This window comes from Cyprinus carpio, chromosome A2 (assembly GCF_018340385.1).
Source record: "Cyprinus carpio isolate SPL01 chromosome A2, ASM1834038v1, whole genome shotgun sequence".
Classification (NCBI taxonomy): domain Eukaryota; kingdom Metazoa; phylum Chordata; class Actinopteri; order Cypriniformes; family Cyprinidae; genus Cyprinus; species Cyprinus carpio.
Window position 1 is genome coordinate 5,983,902 of NC_056573.1, and position 12,846 is coordinate 5,996,747.

Genomic DNA, 12,846 nt, shown 5'->3' on the forward strand with positions numbered 1-12,846 from the left:
CTCTGGTGGAGCAGCGCTACATTCGTAATCATGGTGAAAACATGCAGCAGTGGAAACTCATTTCTGCCACAAAGGAAAACAATGCTTTGGTAAATCATTATTATGACGTAAAGACAAAACATTTACAGTTTAGGTTATATTTATGAAATGGAAAATGAAATTATGACATAAAAAGTCATAATTATAAGACGAATAGTCGAAATTATGATATACTAAGTCATAATTATGATTATATAAAGGTCATATTTATGAGATAAAATGCAAAAATATGGCAAAAAAATTACAACATACTAGGAGATGAAAATTCGAAATTATTACATAAGAAGTCATAATTAGCACATAAAAGTTAAAATATAAAATGAAAGTCAGAATTTTGACAAAAAGTGAAAAAGTTATGCCTATGGCCTATGAGATGAAAAATGGAAATTATGACATAAAAGGGTGAACTTATAAAATGAAAATAATAACATAATATTAAGTCATAATTTTGACATAAAAGGCTTATTTAAGAGACAAAAGTCTCTTAAGTCACTATTATGACATAAACAGATGAAATTACAAGATTTAGTCATATTTATGAGATGGAAAGTATAAATTATTACATAAAAAGTAATAATTATGAGAAAAAAGGCAAATTATAAAATAGCCTAAGTAATAATCTACCAAAAAAGTGTAAACCTTAAATAAAGGGTCTGCTTGTTTGTTTGTTTGTTTGTTTGTTTGTTTGTTTGTTTGTTTTACACTGGGGGCAATGTACAGTGGGGAAAATATTTATTTAACCCCCTGCTGATTTTGTATGTTTGCCCACTTACAAAGAAATGAAGGGTCTGTAATTTTTATGGTAGGTTTGTTTTAACGGATAGAGTAAGAATACCAACCAAAAAAATCCAGAAAAACACACATTATATAACGGTTTGAAACTGATTTGCATTCCAGTGAGTGAAATAAATGTTTGATCCCCAAGCAAAACATGACTTAGTACTTGGTGCAGAAACCCTTGTTGGCAAGCACAGAAGTAAGACATTTTGATGTTGTTCACCAGGTTTGCACACATCTCAGGAGGGATTTTGGTCCACTCCTTTTTATAGATCGTATCTAAATCCTTAAGGTTTCTTGGCTGTCATTAGGCAACTCAACGTTTAAGCTCCCTCCACAGATTTTCTATAGGACTGAGGTCTGGAGACTGGCTAAGCCACTCCATGGCCTCAATGTTTTGCTTTCATTGGTTTTCGATTGTTTTTGTGGCTATGTTTGTTGATTTGGTGGTTTTTTTTTGTTCTTTGGTCATTCTTTGTTGACTTTGCGTTATGTTTCTTGTCATTGTCATGCGAGGAAAGGAGGTTCTCATCCAAGATTTCACAGTACATGGCCTGTTCATTTGCCCCTCAATGCGCTGAAGTCGTCCTGTACCCTTAGCAGGAAAACTTTTCCACTGCGTGGTATGACTTGGCTCAGCACGGCTCAGCTCGGTTTGCATTTCCTCTGCAGTTTAGTATTGCTTTAGAGTGGGCAGGATTATTCACATGCTGTTATAGTCGCACTGCCTTTACTGCCGCGACTCCTAAAAAACTTTTTTATTCCACGTCGCCCTATCAAGCTCTCGCTGGATCCGCTACTCTGCTATCAACGAGAGGAACGTCTGTACTTCCTCAACAGACAACGAAACAGACACTTTTTGGTTGTTAAAAAAAGGTGCGCTCATTCAAAACAGTTGCGTTCGATCCTTCACTGACTGTGCTGATTTAAATCTAGTGGTTCTGTTGTGTTTGTGTCGCAAGTTCAGTGATGCAGGTAGTGACGATTCTCTCCGGTCAATCTGTGATCACCAGAGTTTACACATCATGTTTTGGTAATGGTATGGTTCACTTGGAACATCAACCGGGGTGGTACTAAAAAAAGTACCGGGTACCAAGTACTGTACCCAGTGGAAAAAACCCCAAAAGGGAACTGTACCGAGCCATTATTACTGTGCTGTACCATGCAGTGGAAAAGCTACAATAGTCAGCATTTCTGTTCCTCCAAACACGGCGAGTTGAGTTTATGCCAAAGAGCTCAATTTTGGTCTCATCTGACCACAGCACTTTCTCCCAAGCCTTCTCTGAATCATTTAGATGTTCACTGGCAAACTTTAAACAGGCCTGTACATGTGCCTTCTTGAGGGGACCTTGAGTGCACTCCAGGATTTCAGTCCACAGCATAGTGTGTTACCAATGTTTTGCTTGGTGACTGTGGTCCCAACAACCTTAAAATCATTAACAAGCTCCTCCCGTGTACTTCAGGGCTGATCACTCACCTTTCTCATGATCATCCTTACACCATGATGCAAGATCTTGGACAGAGCTCCAGACCGAGGCTGATTGATGGTTGTTTTGTATTTCTTCTATTTCCAAATAATCGCACCAACAGTTGTCTCCTTCTCACCAAGCTTCTTGTTGATGGTGTCGCAGCCCATTCCAGCCTTGTGCAGATCTACAATATTGTATCTGACATCCTCTGACAGCTCTTTGGTCTTGCCCATGGTGGCGAGAGAGGTTGGAATGGAAGATACAGATTGTGTGGACAGGTGTCTTATACACCTAACAAGCTGACATTAGGAGTAACTTCTAAAAGTGACAGGACTAATCTGTGTTCCACATGGGCACATAACCAATATGTGGGAGGCAGAATTCTTGCTGGTCAAATACTTATTTCACTCACTGAAATGCAAACTAATTTCTAACTTTTATAAAATGTGTTTTTTTCTGGAATTTTTGGTTTATATTCTGTCTCTATCCGTTAAAATAAACCTACCATAAAAATTACAGACCCTTCACTTTTTTTGTAAGTGGGCAAACAAAAAATAAATAAATGTATATGCTTTATAAACAGAAGTTGCATTGCTCTGCCATGTGCGTCTACGACTTCACTTAATACGGAATCACGTTAAAAAGGTCACGCTTGATGTAGGCAGAAGTACTGACAAGTCATTTTAAAGACAAGACAAGTGTTTACATGTCGAACGTGCAAAGACTAAGTCAAATGCCGTTTACAAAAAAATGTAATATGGGTCAATGAACATACACCAACTTTTGAACGGTCATCCTTCTCCACATTAGTAAACACTGACTGAGTCGGTACTTCCGCCTACGTCAATCATGACCTTTTTAGCATAATTACGTATTATGTGAAGTCATGGATGCGCATAGCAGAGCAGTGCAAGGTGAGAATTTCTGTTTATAAAGGATATACATTTATTTATTTATTTTTCAGAAAATGACAGATTTTACATGTAATGTGTCAAGTAATGTCATTATTTTACACTTTTATGTTTAATTTACATTACAAATTACATTATCAAAATTCTGATCTTTAACAAATTGTTTAAAATGTTCTGTGATTTTAAGCATTTAAGCAGTAAAGTTGAGCGTATAGGACTTGATAGTACAATCCCTTAGAATAATCGGCACTTTGTTGACATCTTGAGTGGGGAGTAGGGGTAATCACTTCATTGGGATCATCAGGGTAGAGTTGCACCAGCCATTCGTAAATTTTTACTTAAATTAGAACGTTAAGTCCACACTAGAGGCTTAGTAACTACTAGCTAGTTTGTAACTAAATCTATGCATTATTTGGTTGCACTAGTTGTTCGTAAGGTAGGACGTAGGTAGTAGTTTGTAAGCTCTCCGTAAAGTAATGCGTAGTCGCATATGACGTTTACCCTAACTCATCCAATATAAACATTCAAATACACGAGTAGAACTTGTTTAAATGCTATAAATTTTAATTTATCCTTCATTCTAACTTCTTTTGCCTCACGTATACTAACGGTAGAAACAAGTTTCCATTAAAAGTGATACATTAATAACATTAGTCTATATGTAAGCTATTTTTATGTAAATAACATTCAGAAACTGTAATTGAAATAAATAAGGATCAATAAATACTGAAAGAAAGAAAAAAAACAAGAAATGCCATTTATTTATTATTTCATCTGACATGAGCAACATCGACAAAAGCTCACAGAGGCAAGCTGTAAATGGGGTTTTGAAGATGTAGTAAAAAAGAAACAAAGTACGTTTATTCACATATTGTTCTCTCTCTTAATATGTACATGAGTGTAAATGTCAGCAGCATCATATATGCTTAAAGGATTGCAGGTTGTCTGGTAAAAGAAGAGGATATTGATGTAGTTCACTCAGTCTGCTTTTTTATTTCAGCTATTACTCCTGACCAGACATTTCCATAAATATTTAGTTTATACGTAGAGTTACACTTCAACTAAGTGTAATGGTGCAATGAAAAAGTATTTAGTAGTGCGTAAGTTGTAACTTAGTGCCCATTTACGTCAAAACTTGGCTAAGTTGTAACTTATGTACAGCTGGTGCAACCGGCCCCAGGTGTGCAACGTTCTTCCTTGGTGTTTCGTTGATAGGCCCACGACACCTCCAAAGGGCTCAACAGTGACACCTAGTGTCCCTATAGCGTCCCCTCTGCTTTTACCCCTCTAGGTCAGGGATCCTCAAATCTGGACCTCTAGATCCACTTTCCTGCATAGTTTAGCTCTAACCCTAATCAAACACACCTGAGCAGTCTAATCAATGCCAATCAATGTCTTTGGGGTCATTAGAAAATCACAGGCAGGTGACTTTGATCAGGGTTGTTGCTAAACTCTGCAGCGCATTGGACCTCCAAGGCAAGATCTGAGGAAGGGGGCTCTAGGTCATTTTGCAGCCCATTTGGTATCCTTCCTTTTTAGCCACAGCCAATTGCTGCTTTGCTCAGCAGTCTCTGACAGCGACCTAACGGCTTGTCCTAAGTCCTGTCCTCTGATTCCCAACACAGTATCAGGTCTGGCCTGAGATTAGTTGTAATTATCTCAGGTGGAAAGCTGAACTTCTGGTCCAGATCAACCTGCATTTTCCAGTCCCGGGCAGTGTCCAGCAGGGTTGTTTCCATTTTTGTAGTTGGCTTTACTGGGAGCTGTCCTGCTCTTACGAAGGAAGTGGCTTTTGAGAATCCAGTCCTTGGAGGAGGGAGGGCATTGGTGGTGATTCTCCTTCCTTCCTTCCATGATAATCGCCATTTGTCTTAAAACCTGATTGTGCCTCCAGGTGTAAAGTCCTTGGGAAAGACTGGTTTTGCAGCTGATGAGGATATGCCTTATCATTGCTGGGATTTGACAGAGAGGACATGATGGATCTTCTCCAAAATTACTAGTTTAGGTTCTTGGGTGTGGGGAGAACATCGTAGGTGGCTCTGATGATGAAGCTCAATCTGCTTCCTTCCATCTACCAAAGATCCTTCCAGGTGAGCTTACGTTGCTCCAAGTTTTCCCAATTGGTCCACTGTCCCTGTTGGGAATGCAAGACAGCCTTTGTGCATCTCTCTGCTTCCTCTTGCTGCTGGATCTCAGCTACTATCAGTTTTCTCCTCTGGGCAGATGTTGCTTTGTACCATATGGGTCTGTACCAGTAGATTGATTTATGTATAGATTTGTGCATTTTTACTCTATATAGAACTGTATAAATAAAGAGATATGTATTTACATAATACTTGAGAAAGGCACTAATTAAAGATGTAGAATGAATTACGGAAATGAATTACAGAACACAGGTAATGATTCACATGTTAGCTGTTTAAGCTAGAGATGGCATGGGGGAAAACAGTTTTTATGCCTAAATGTTCTAGTGCACAGAGGTCTGTAGCATCTGCCTAAGGGGAGAAGTGCAAATGGTGATGTTACCCGCCCGTTTCTTCACTCTGGAGTTGTACAAGTCCTGAAGACTGGGAAGGTGCACACCAATGATCATTTCTGCTGTCCTAACAGTCCGTTGCAGTCTTCTTAAATCTGATTTGCTGGCTGACCCAAACCAGACAGTTATAGAAGAGCACAGAACTGACTCAATAACAACTGAGTAAAACTGTGTCATCTGTGCCTGTGGTAGGTTGAACTTTTTCAGCTGATGAAGGAAGTACAACCTCTGCTGGGCCTTTTTCACAGTGGAGTCAATGTGAATGTCCCACTTAAGGTCCTGAGATGGTTGTGCCCAGGAACCTGAATGACTCCACTGCAGCCACAGTGCTGTCCATGATGGTGAGAGGGAGGAGAGCAGGGGGGTTTCTCCTGAAGTCTACGATCATCTCCACAGTTTTGAACATGTTAATCTTCAGGTTGTTGTGACTGCATCAGACAGCCAGCTGCTCAACCTCCTGTCTATAAGCAGGACTTGTCTCCGTCCTGGATGAGGTTGATGACTGTGGTGTCATCTGCAAACTCATCTGCAAAAAAAGGGAGAAGAGCAGTGGGGAGAGAATGCAGCCCTGAGGAGCTCTGGTGCTGATGGTGCCGATGTTGGATGTGAATTTTCCCAGCCTCAATAGCTGCTGCCTGTCTGTCAGGAAGCTGGTGATCCACTGACAGATGGAGGTGGGCACGGAGAGTTGAGTAAGTTTATTCTGAAGGGTGTCCGGGATGATGGTGTTGAAAGCGGAGCTGAAGTTCACAAACAAGATCCTTGCATAAGTCCCAGATGTTGGAGGATGTAGTGCAATCCCATATTGACTGCATCATCCACAGACCTGTTTGCTCGGTAAGCAAACTGCAGGGGGTCCAGCAAGTGTCCAGTAATTTCCTTCAAGTAGGCCAAAACCAGTCTCTCAAATGACTTCATGACCACAGATGTTAAAGGAACAGGTCTGTAGTCATTAAGTCCTGTGATTTTTGGTTTCTTGGGTACAGGGATGATGGTGGAACATTTGAAGCAGGAGGGGACTTCACACAGCTCCAGGGATCTGTTGAAGATCAATATGAAGATGGATAATAGTTGGACAGCACAGGCTTTGAGGCAGCCTGGAGAGACACCGTCTGGGCCTTTGGCTTTCCTTATCTTCTGCTTCCTGAAGACTTTGCATACATCCTCTTCACAGATCTTGAGTACAGGCTGAGGAACAGTAGGAGGGAGGGAGGGTGAGGGTGTTGATGGCTGTGCTGTCGGCCATAGCAGGTGTGGAGTTTCAGACCAGGCTTTTGCTTTTCAAACCTGCAGTAAAACTCGTTCCGATCTTCAGCCAGTTGTTGATTGGCATCAGTGCTAGGGGGAAGGGGTCTTGTAGCTGGTGATGGGTTTCAGGCCTTTCCACCCTATTGTGGGGCAATTTCTTTTAAAACTGTTTTTTATTTTTTATTTTAGCTTTTCAGAGTAATTTAACTTTGCCACTCTTATCTCTCTGTTCAGTGTGTATTTGGCCTGTTTGTACAAGTCTTTGTCCCCACTCCTGTAGGCATCCTCTTTGACCTGGCAAAGCTGTTTGAGTTTTGCACTTAACCAAGGTTTGTCATTGTTAAAAGTTAAATAAGTCCTGGTGTGAACACACATGTCCTCACAGAAACTGATGTAGGATGTCATGGTGTTAGTAAGCTCATCCAGATCAGTAGCTGCAGCCTCAAAAACACTCTTATCAGTAAGTTCAAAGCAGGCCTGTAAATCTTGCTCTGCTTCAGCAGTCCATCTCTTTACAGTTTTTTACTACAGGCTTAGCAGATTTGAGTTTCTGTCTGTAGTCTGGTAGAAGATGAACCAAATAGTGATCAGAGAATCCCAGCGCTGCTCAGGGGACATAGTGGTATGCATCCTTTAAAACAGTGTAGCAGTGGTCCAGTATATTGCTGTCTCTGGTGGGGCATGTGATGTTCTGTCTATATTTAGGCAGTTCACGGGTGAGATTAGCTTTATTAAAATCACAGAGAGTGATAATGAAAGAGTCTGGATAACGTTGTTCTGTGTGTGATCTGATCGGCCAACAGTTCTAGCGCGACGCTCACATGCGCGTTAGGAGGAATGTATACACTTACTAGAATAAATGAGGAAAATTCCCGGGGATGAATAAAAAGGTTTACAGTTAAAGAAGAGGCTTCCAAATTTGGGCAGCACATCTTCTTTAAAACTGTCACGTCTGTACACCAGCCTTCATTGATATAAAAACCTAATCCACCGCCTCTTTTTTTCCCTGACTACTCGGTGACGCAGTCTGCTCTGAACGGCTGGAAGCCCCTTCGATGTAATGCGCTGTCCGGGATGGCTCCATTCAGCCAGGTTTCCATAAAGCAGAGCACAGCGGAGTTTAAAAAGTCTTTGTTTGTGTGTGTGAGGAGTTGTAGTTTGTCTGATTTATTTGCTAGGCAGCGGAAATTCGCCAGATGGATGCTCGGCAGTGGAGTCCTAAATTCGCTCTGTCCGAATTTAACAAGCACACTGGCGCGTTTCCCTCGCTTGCATCGCCAGGCGACTCAAGCGAGGGAAACACGTGATATACATATTGTGACGAGTCAGCTGCCTCCCCCCTAATTATCATCGGCACCCCATCCCAAATCGCCGCCCTTCACCAAGCTCCCGACAGGAGTGGGTGTGTGAGAGAGGAGGGGTTCTGGACGAGCCAGGACTGGCGGCGTGTGATGGGGCACACCTGATGTAAATGGAGCCTCACCACCGCCACTGTTTAAAAAGCCCAACGCGCCTCTCCTCGAGAAACCGGTCTCTTCCCCATGCATGCACACTGGTGTCCACGTGGGTCCAGGAAGGGTGCGTAGAGGGACTCCCACAATGCCAGAGACGTTACATTTATGCATTTAGCAGATGCTTTTATCTAAAGTGACTTACAGTGCATTCAGGCTATACATTTTTTATTTTTTTACAGTATGTGTGTTCCCTGGGAATCAAACCCTTTTGCGCTGCTAACGCAATGTTTACACGGCCGTCGGGCCAGGATGCCAGCCTGTCAATCCCCTTCAAGCGCCGCAGCCAGCGAGAAGGATGCAGCTGCTGGAAGAAGCCGCCGCTCCTCACGCCCCGGACTGAAGAGGGGAGCGCGTTTGGCCGCTGGACTCCGCCCCTTACCTGGATCCTTCCCTCCTGAACACTGCCCCACCTACACGAACCCCACAGCACGACGAGGACACCAGATTTCCTGTTTATTTTGGACACACCTCACCTTTTGGAGTTGACGCCACTCCCACTGTTTCTGTCGTTTGCTCCTTCCGCCACAGTGGTGGAGAATGCGGGCAAGGCGGAGCCTAGACAGCACAGTTGGGTAACACCTGGTGACGTCATTCCCTCTCGCTCGCAAATGTTCGTGAAAACCCGGACTGGGACGGAGGAACAACGGAGACGGCCTCCCAGCCACAAAAGGGGTGAGTGACTTCTCTTTTATTGTCATTTTACCCTGTGGTTGGTTGAGGCTGTCGACTAAAACCCGGTTTCTCTGTCCCTGTTCCGGCACGGTGCGAGAGGGAGAACTGCCCGGAGAGGAATCCCCGCCCTGCCCACTCCGACCGTTTGGAGCCTGGTTGAGGAAGGTAGCACTCCCGTATGGGCGGCAGCCTGATGACGGGGATGTGACAAGTCAGCTGCCTCCCCCCTAATTATCATCGGCACCCCGTCCCAAATCGCTGCCCTTCACCAGGCTCCCGACAGGAGTGGGTGTGTGTGAGAGAGGAGGGGTGCTGGATGAGCCAGGGCTGGCGGCGTGTGATGGCGCACACCTGATGTAAATGGAGCCTCATCACCGCCGCTGTTTAAGTGGGTGTGTGTGAGAGAGGAGGGGTGCTGGAAGAGCCAGGGCTGGCATGCACACTGGTGTCCTCATGGGTCCAGGAAGGGTGCGTAGAGGGACTCCCACAATGCCAGAGCGTTACCGCATTTAGCAGAGACGTGAGCAGTGCATTCAGGCTATACACATTTTTTTACAGTATGTGTGTTCCCTGGGAATCAAACCCTTTTGCGCTGCTAACGCAATGTTTACACGGCCATCAGGCCAGAATGCCAGGCCGTCTATCCCCTTCAAGCGCCGTGGCCAGCGAGAAGGATGCAGCTGCTGGAAGAAGCCACCGCCCCTCGCACCCCGGACTGAAGAGGGGAGCGCGTGCGGCCTCCGGACTCCGCCCCTTACCTGGACCCTTCCCTCCTGAACACTGCCCCACCTACACGAACCCCACAGCACGACAAGGACACCAGATTCCCTGTTTATTTTGGACACACCTCACCTTTTGGAGTTGACGCCACTCCCACTGTGTCTGTCGTTTGCTCCTCCCGCCACAGTGGTGGAGAATGCGGGCAAGGCGGAGCCTAGACAGCACAGTTGGGTAACACCTGGTGACATCACTGCCTCTCGCTCGCAAAAGTTCCCGAAAACCCGGACTGGGATGGAGGAACAACGGAGACGGCCTCCCAGCCACAAAAGGGGTAAGTGACTTCTCTTTTATTGTCATTTTACCCTGTGGTTGGTTGAGGCTGTCAACTAAAACCCGGTTTCTCTGTCCCTGTTCCGGCACGGTGCGAGAGGGAGAACTGCCCGGAGAGGAATCCCCCCCCTGCCCACTCCGACCGTTTGGAGCCTGGTTGAGGAAGGTAGCACTCCCCGTATGGGCGGCAGCCTGATGACGGGGATGTGACAAGTCAGCTGCCTCCCCCCTAATTATCATCGGCACCCCGTCCCAAATCGCTGCCCTTCACCAGGCTCCCGACAGGAGTGGGTGTGTGAGAGAGGAGGGGTGCTGGACGAGCCAGGGCTGGCGGCGTGTGATGGGGCACACCTGATGTAAATGGAGCCTCATCACCGCCGCTGTTTAAAAAGCCCAACGCGCCTCTCCTCGAGAGACTGGTCTCTTCCCGGTGCATGCACACTGGTGTCCTCATGGGTCCAAGAAGGGTGCGTAGAGGGACTCCCGCGCCGCCAGAGACGTGAGCTGCCGGACCCACAGTCCGGATGAGAACCGCACCCGTTTACATGGCCATCAGGCCAGAATGCCAGGCCGTCTATCCCCTTTAAGTGCCGCAGCCAGCGAGAAGTATGCAGCCGCTGGAAGAAGCCGCCGCCCCTCGCACCCCGGACCGAAGAGGGGAGCGCGTGAGGCTGCCAGACTCCACCCCTTACCTGGACCCATCCCTCCTGAACACTGCCCCACCTACACGAACCCCGAAGCACAACGAGGACACCAGATTCCCTGTTTATTTTGGACACACTTCCCCTTTTGGACATTTATTTCCCTGTTTTTTGGTTTGCTCCCCCCCCCACTATATAATCCTCTGCGCAGTTGCCTCGAAGCGGTTTTCTATTATCTATCATTTCACTGTGTTGAGAATTGCCAAATTGCCGCCCCTGCTTGTCGAGAAGGTGCCGTTTATGAGGTGTCGGGCTGGAAAAAAGTGATGTGAATGCCGAGAGAGTGCCGAGACAGTGTGCACAAAAGAGAGCGACAGTGCTTGAGAAAGACCAAGTGCATCCGAAAGAGAGCGAACGTGCGTGAGAGAGACTGAGAGAAAGCGAGAGAGACCGAAAATTTTCACAGAGTCATAGCCGTTCACAGAAGCTGTGTGAGAAGGGGAAAGGGGAGCGGAGCTCGGCGCGGGGAACAGTTCACCTCTGGGTCTCTCCCAAATGGAACAGGGTCGCACCTCGACTTTTCTTCCAAATAACGCACATTTCATTCATAATATTATAAATACAGGCCTATAGTTCCTGCACATTTTTGTTTTTCTGAATTGTGTGAAATGGCTAATAAAAATAGGTAATACAAAACAATTATGTAGTCACCAAGTTGGTTTAGTCTTGACTTCTGGTCGTGAGTGACAGTGTTGGGGGGATGGGAAATCTGTTGATTGTCGAGTGCCAAATAAACACAGAGATGGACAGGAAAAGGTCAAAGCCATCAGGTGCCTAATTTAGAAAAAAGAAAAGAAGAAGAGGAGAAATGAGCAAAAGATAAAGGTATGCAACTATGTTCTCTCTGTATGATTATTAAGGTATCCATGTCATGTATGAAGGGCTAATGTTAATTGGTGGGTATAACTCTTAAGTTTGTCAGCCTTTTTGCTATGATGCTTGCTATGCTTATACAACAATAATTCAGTTTTAACTCACAAACACAAGATCTAATTTCACCATAATACTGTGCTTTGCAACAAAACTACCAACTATCATTTGGGTTAAGGTTAGTCCCTGTAATTAGCCAACGGAATTTTCAAATCTGTGTAATTATGATTTAAATCAGACTACTTTTCAAATTGTATTTCATAAACCAACATCTCAGACGTTATGTCAAAACGTAAGGGGTTTCAAATCAAAAAATTACTTTCTGCTACAGAACAGGGCATTGATTCCACTATAGAGGACATCAGGACTTAAAATCGTGTTTATCAGGCATTTTGGGAGACACAACAAGTGAATATTGAAATAAATTATACATCACTATTCCAATGAAATATTAGATAATATAATTTTAATGTTCCCAATTATTACATTTAATATTTTTTTTTATTAACTGTTGCTCCAAGAACACATTAATATGCAAATTAGATACAGTGTATAGATACATTGCATTGAATGGGAATATTAATTTATGGCCATTTTACCCACACATTGCACAAAGTAAAATTGTGTATCAATTCATTCCATTATATATTTCATGACATAGTTGAGAATCATCTTTATACAAATTTTGGTTAAAAAAAAAAAATCCTGAAGTTATTGGTTACTGCATGGAGGGCTGTCATCCAATTGATGTTTTGGCTGAGGAATGGGTGGCATGTCTGGTGGTATTACCCTCTGCTCATGTCTCTGGCTGTCTGTGTGTGTTGCTTTCAGGTTGTCCTCCCGTTCTTTCTTTAAAACTTTAAGTGACCCATTCTTTTCCTTTGTAAAGAGAGCTTTCACAAAATATTAATATTATAGTAAATATTAATTTAAATATTAAATATTAAAACATAGTACACATAATAATACTTTTAATTTAACAGATTATTGTTTTTGGGTGGCATATGTAATGTTGCATACAATTGGTGTAAGAAGGAGTGCATTTAAGGGAGTTGAGTG